Source organism: Pogona vitticeps, chromosome 15 (assembly GCF_051106095.1).
Source record: "Pogona vitticeps strain Pit_001003342236 chromosome 15, PviZW2.1, whole genome shotgun sequence".
Classification (NCBI taxonomy): Eukaryota; Metazoa; Chordata; class Lepidosauria; order Squamata; family Agamidae; genus Pogona; species Pogona vitticeps.
In genome coordinates, this window is record NC_135797.1 from 11,176,138 (window position 1) to 11,183,123 (window position 6,986).

Here is a 6,986-nt window from a genome sequence, read left to right on the forward strand (position 1 = left end):
AGAGCCAGGTCAGGTGAATTTACAGGGAGAAAGGAAAGAGATGTACCTGTAACTAAGAGAGGTTTCTGCTGCGTTGTCAGACCTGATTTTTTTTAAATTGTAATTTTACGATTTCATGGCTTGTGGAGTGGAGCCAGATGGAGGGAGGGCTCCTCCCTGCCCTTTTATCAGCAGGTCTCCCACCTCCAGCCAGACAGCCCCCCGCTTTCCAGTGTCCCCTTGCCAAAAATGTGGGTCTCCTGGGTGCTGTTGCTCCTCGGGGGGGGGTGTGCTCCTCCTGGGGCAGCCGGTGTGTGGGACACATGAAGAATACCTCCGAGTAGACATTGTCTAGAGGGGGGGCAGGATAAAAAAAATCTAATAAATAAATAAAATACTCAGAGGAGATGCTCTTCTGGGAAAGCCTGGAAGAGCTGCGGCTTTTCCGGGAAGATCTGGAAGAGCCTTTCTGGGAAGACGTGGAAGACCTAGACGACTAGAGGCAAGAGAAGAACCACTGCTAGACTCAGAAGAGCGACTGCGGATGGAGGCTAACCAGGAAACCCAGTTGCTGGAAGAACATGGGGAGTTTCATCCTGTAGTGGACATCTTCAAGGAGGAGGCCCTAGAATATTACAATAAGCAGCACCCAGGGTCTTTATACAGTGGTGCCTCACTTAACGATTGCCCTGCATTACGACGAATCTGCTTTATGACAATCTTTTTTGCGACCGTAATTCCGATCGCAATACGATGGTCTAAATGGGGGAATTTCGCTTTGCGAAGATCGGTTCCCTGCTTCAGGAACCGATTTTTGCTTTACGACGATCAAAAACAGCTGATCGTCAGGTTTTCAAAATGGCCACCGGTGCTTAAAACGATTCCCTGCTGTGTTTAGGATTCTTCACTATACTGGCAGCGAAAATGGCCACCATATGGAGGATCTTCGCTGGACGGTGAGTTTTTACCCCATTGGAACACACTGAATGGGTTTCAATGCGTTTCAATAGGTTTTTAATTTTGTTTTACGATGTTTTCGCTTAACGGCAATTTCCCTGGAACGGATTATCGTCGTTAAGAGAGGCACCACTGTACAGACATTTGGAAGATGCAGATCCGCAGATTGAGGTAAGGGAAGCAGAGGCCCCATTGAAAGAAGCAGAGAACCCCGAGGAATTCAGACAGATAACATAGGGAAACCTTTGTTATTATTTTTTTAATGTAATCCCATTGTATCCTGTTGTCTTTCCATTTATGCAACAGCCATAATCCTGTTGCATAAGTTATGGTTATGGAATGGTGGTGAGGTCACCAGCAGGAAGAGATGTTTGGCAATTAAAGAGTCCCCTTTTCCATTCCACAGCTTGTCTGAGTTGCGTGCATAATCAGTCTTATTGCGTGTGAGTTGTAGGACCCCCCCAAGATGGAAAGAGGCTCTATCAAGCCACCCCACCCCACCCCAATTAATGTCATCAAGCAGAGGAGATTTCAGGTCATTAAAGAGATCCTTCAGTCCTGCTGCTCCCATACAAGGAGGCTGATTATAAGTGGGTCATACCAACCGTGTGACGGAAAATCTTCTCCTGCCCACAGCATCACCAGACTTCCACAGCCAAAATTTATGCAACAGGATTTCGGCCAAACTGTTTATTTACCCGTTTTTCAGCTGCTCCTAACAAACTCCTTACTTTTATAAAAGTTCCTATTTAGAGGTCTTCTTGGTTGTAATTACAAAAAAGCTAGAAAAGTAACTTTTTTGGACCACAGCCCCAGTATTCTCCCAGCCAATGTAACCAGTAGCCACACACGCTGAAGTATTCTGGGACCAGTAATCCAAATATCAGAAAATAACTTTTCTCTCTCTGATTAAATAAGAAATTAGAAGAGGGTTTTAGAGTGTCACCTTGATTTTAATATTTATTCAAAAAAGGTTATGCAAAAGAAGAAAGTAGCAACCTAGGAGTGTCAATCAATGGGGATAAGTAGAGATAATATCAATATACAGTAAATGTTGGCCCAAATCCTATTGCTTAGTGCAGTAAGTTGCACTAGAGTAGGAGATTTAGTAAGTCAGCTCCTCTGTAAGTTGCAGGTTAGCCTTTAATCAACTATGGGTCATTGCCCGTCTCTGCCTCTACCGAGATGAGAGAGCCCTCATGATGTTGGTGCATGCATGGATGATTTCCCCAGGGTTGACTGCTGTTACACTTCCTATGTGGGGCTTCCCTTGAGGCTGACCCAGAGACTGCCGTGGGTGTAGAACGCGTCCACCAGGCCTCATGGTGGGTGTGAGTGAATTTGAACACATCTCCCCAGTCCTGGCTCATCTGAACAGGTTACCTGTTACACCCCAGATCAGGTTCAAGGTTTTGACACTCACCTTCAAAGCTGTCCGTGGTTTGGGACCTTTATGTGTTGGAGCATCTTTTCCCAAGATCATCCTCCCACGCCATCAGATCTTCCCAGGCCATGCTCCTCCGGGTGGCCGCTCCGAAGGAGGCCAGTAACCATTTGGTACTGTATCTGAGGCAGAGGAGTTTAAACTGTAAGAAAGCTATAGGTGGGGCAAGTACAGTGGTGCCTCGCAAGACGATTTTAATTCGTTCTGTGAAAATCGTCGTCTTGTGAAAAAAGCGTCTTGCAAGGTTCCCTATGCATCGATCTAAAAAAATTGTCTTGCAAAGCATTGGTAAAAAAAAAAGAGTCTTGCAAAGCATCGGTCTAAAAAAAAAATCTTGCGAAGCAGGGTCATAGAAAAAAAACATCTTGCGAGGCACCATAGTGATCACAAAAAAAACAATCGTCTTGCGGGTTTTTCATCCCACGAGGCAATCGTCAAGCGAGGCACCACTGTATTTGACGAAGGAGAATCAGAATGGCTGAAAAACGGAGGTGCTTGATTTCCAAAAAGAGAAGGCAGTGTTGGGCTTTGTATCCGGTGTAGCCCAGTGCTTGGAGAAGTTACTTTTGAACTGCAGTTCCTGCCAGCTGGCATGGCCGCTGATCATACTAGCTGAGATTTGGGCAGTTCTTTTCACCCAAAATGTAATATTTACAAGGTCTGCTCTGGACCCTTTCCTGCAGTGCAAAGGCTGGGGGAGCTTTATTTGTGGAGCCACGAAGGAACTCAGCGTGTCTCAAAAAAAGACAGGCCTCCCTCTCCTCTTGCAGAAAGCCGTTGGGACGACCCTCAGCTTCATTCACCATATTTTCGGTGAACACCAACTGGACAAAGGAGGAAGGAAGGACCAGGGCACGTTCTCTGCCTTAATTTGACTTCCTGAGGCATTTTGACTCACAAGAGGACGAGGATCCGAAACGCTGTCAGCCACCACCTGAATCTGAGCAGGAGGTAAGTTGGCGGCTGGTTTGGGTCGTTGGTGTTTGAGTAAAGGATGGACGCCGATGTTTAATGTGTCAGCCTTGGGGACGATGCGCTCTTCCTTCCACGGCCTCGACACATGGCCTCGTATCATTTCATCTGGTCTCCGGCTAAGCCCTGGTCCGGTAAGATCCTTTTAGGAACAGAGATGCATCCGGGAGGTGGATTTCCCTGACAAGATCGTTTCAGGAGCCGATTGGCATCGAAGGACGTATCCATGTCCCGCGATACCTCTGGGTCCTCGGCAGATTGCTAAGTGGAGTTAACTGACCTTCAGCGGCCATCCTGCCGGGTAGGTGGCTTCTGCTCCTTCAGAGGATAGGGAAGCAGCCTGTGCTGAATTCAAGGTGTTGGTTCTGACCGAGGAAGCCCCAAATTCCTTGGTTCCAAGCTGTCTCAAGGACCGCATCTTCCTTTATGAGCCTACTCAAGTGTTGAGATCACCAGGCCTTTCTCTCAGTCCCACCACCTTCACAGGTGTATTTGGTGGGGGCTCAGGAGAGGGATTTTTCTGTGGCTGCCTCTAGACTTTGGAACTCCCTCCCACTGGAGGTCAGGCTGGCCCCATCTTAGCTCTCCTTCTGTTTTCCCTCAGTGACTGGCTGCTTGCGTGGGGGATTTTGAATGAATCATTGTACCCTACTGCTTTGAATGTGTTTTGGTGTTGCTTATGGGTGTTTTTTTTGGTTTTTTTGTATGGTATTTGTTTAATCCCTTTTAATGTTTGTATACTCACTGTTGTTAGCTTTGACCTTGCATTTTTATGATGTAAGTGGCCTTGCGGCCTTTTAAAGGAGAAAGGCGGGGCAAAAATATTTTGCTCAAATAAATAAATAAATAAATAAAAACAACTCCATCTGGGCCTGGAGCCTCCCAAAACGTAGAGGGCGGCCCTAACGTTTTAGGGAAGCGAAGGCAAAGTCCTGAATCTTATCCTTCCAGCGCCTTGCCCAAATTTGGGTCTCCAGATGTTCTCGGACTAAAACTTCCAGAAGCTTGCAACGCTAGGTGTGCTGTCCAGGATTTCCAAGTGTTTTAGTTGAAGAACATCCTGGGACTCCAGGTTGGGAACCGCTCTTCTGGAACCAGTAAACAAGAAGGTTATCTAAGGGTACGAGTGGATCCACGGTGAACATCCATCCAGAAAGTTGGGTTTCCCCAGGTTTATTCGCTGTATCCAACCTCCCAGTTGTCAGCAGGGAGATGGGAGGAAATTTGGCCCTCAGCCTTGTTTCCAGATTGTTGAGCATTTGTCCAGCATCTGCCTGGATCCCCTTGCGTCCCTCTTCAATATTAAGTCCAGCAAAAGGTAAAGGTAAAGGTAAAGGTTCCCCTTGACAATTTTTGTCCAGTCGTGTTCGACTCTAGGGGGCGGCGCTCATCCCGCTCTTCAAGCCATAGAGCCAGCGTTTGTCTGAAGACAATCTTCCGTGGTCACGTGGCCAGTGCGACTTAGACACGGAACGCTGTTACCTTCCCACCAAGGTGGTCCCTATTGATCTACTTGCATTTGCATGCTTTCGAACCGCTAGGTTGGCGGGAGCTGGGACAAGCGACGGGCGCTCACTCCGACGCGTGGATTCGATATTACGACTGCTTGGTCTTCTGACCCTGCAGCACAGAGGCTTCTGTGGTTTAGCCTGCAGCGCCACCACGTCCCTGGCAAAGGAGGGGGCAAATTCCATGGCTCTCCAACTTATTTCTCTTTTTGTCCCTTTCCCCCTTTCCAGAAACTAAAATGCTGGTTTACAGTGTTTCTGGTTGGGAGGCACAGAACACCTGCCATTACTGCAGACCTGTGAATATTCTTGACAACCTGGGCAGCATAACATGTTTAGATGCTGAAGATCCTTCTCCACCCAACCTTTCCTTCCACAACTGCAATAAAATCACTTAAAAATCACCCCATTGAAGCTGGGAATTCAGTCTGAATCCACTGCAGGTTTGTCTTAGCCTAAAAATCTGGTAGACTCCTATTTTCCTGTGTCCTGAAATAGCAGAATAAAATTGACTCACACAAGCACTGCTACATGACTCAAGAGCAAAATATGGGGTGCCTCTCAGCACAGCTCTTGCCGGGCTGCGCCTAGCATGGACAACGAAGTTACAATCTGGGGAGCTTGCACCATTTGAATGCCACTTTTTTTAAAAAAGCAAGTGGGGCGGGAAGGACTAGCTGCTAAGATTCACCTCCCTGAGTGATTAGCTTTCTGAGTGCAGAGACCGGTGCCTAAGGCAGCATTCCGGCAGTCATTAACACATTTGTGAGGGTAAAGTTCTTCTCTTTCTGTGTCCAGGGTTCCTCAGAGTGCTTCTTGGCAAGGACAGGAAGTTGTGCCACATAAGCTGAAGACCGTGACAGCTGGAGGGTGGAAGAAGCAGGAAAGAGCAGGACACAAAGGCCTGCCATCCCAGATTTTTCTAGACTAAGGATGGGAAACTGCAATGGGTTACCTGGCCAGAGGATGCAGCGAGGTATAGCCACGCTCTTAACATCATGAGCCAACAATGTGATGCAGCAGCAAAAAAGGCCAATGCTATTTTCGGCTGCATTAATAGAGGTATAGTCCCCAAATCCCGTGCAGTACTAATTCTCCTCTATTCAGCACTGGTTAGGCCTCCTCTTGAGTACTGTGCCCAGTTCGGGACACTGCACTTTACAGAAGGATGCTAACAAATTGGAACAAGTTCAGAGGAAGGTGACAAGGAGGATCAGGGGTCTGGAAACCAAGCCTTATGAAGAAAAACTGAAAGAACTGGGCATGTTTAGCCTCGAGAAAAGAAGACTGAGGGGGAATCGCATAGCCCCCTTCAAATACCTGAAAGGGAGTCATTCAGAGCAGGGGCGGGATCTGTTCTCGATCATCCCAGAGTGCAGGACAGGCCATAATGGTCTCGAGCTACAGGGAGCCAGATTTAGGCTGAATATCAGTAAAAACCTCTTAACTGTTAGAGCAGCACGACAGTGGAACCAATTACTCTGGGAGGTGGTGTTTGCTGCAACATTGGAGGCATTCAAGAAGAAATCGGACCATCGTCTGTCAGATCGGCTTTTGACTGGGATTCCTGTACTGAACAGGGAGTTTGACTCGATGGCCTTCTCGGCCCCTTCCAACTCCATGATTCTGGTTCTATGATCATCCGATTCCTAGGCTGGAGCAACCCCACCCACTTTGGGGGCCCAGTTTGCCTCCTTCTGCCTCTTCTCCAGGAATGGAGCGGAGGGAGGGTGCAAACCTAAGAAGGGCCCCTCCACACCTTCCATTCAGTCTGAATACTTTAAAGCAGCGATCCGCAACCTTTCTTAGCCCCGCGGACCGGCTGGGGAAGGCAGGGCACTGCCCTGTGCTCATGTGCATGTGCAAAGGAGCGCTCTTTCTCACGCATGCTCGTGTGCATGCGCAAAGCGTGGTGCAGCGCTTGTGCGCAGACACAAAGGGGCTGTGTGTGGGGAGTGTGTGCAAAGGGGGAAGGTGTCTCTCCACGACCGGTCCGGCTCAGGCCACGGACCGGCACCGGGCCACAGACCGAGGGTTGTGGAACTCTGCTTTAATGGACCCCCCCTCCAGGGGTGGAGCTTAAAGAAGGCGAGAGAAGGAAATGCATTCCGCAAACGTCCAGAGGC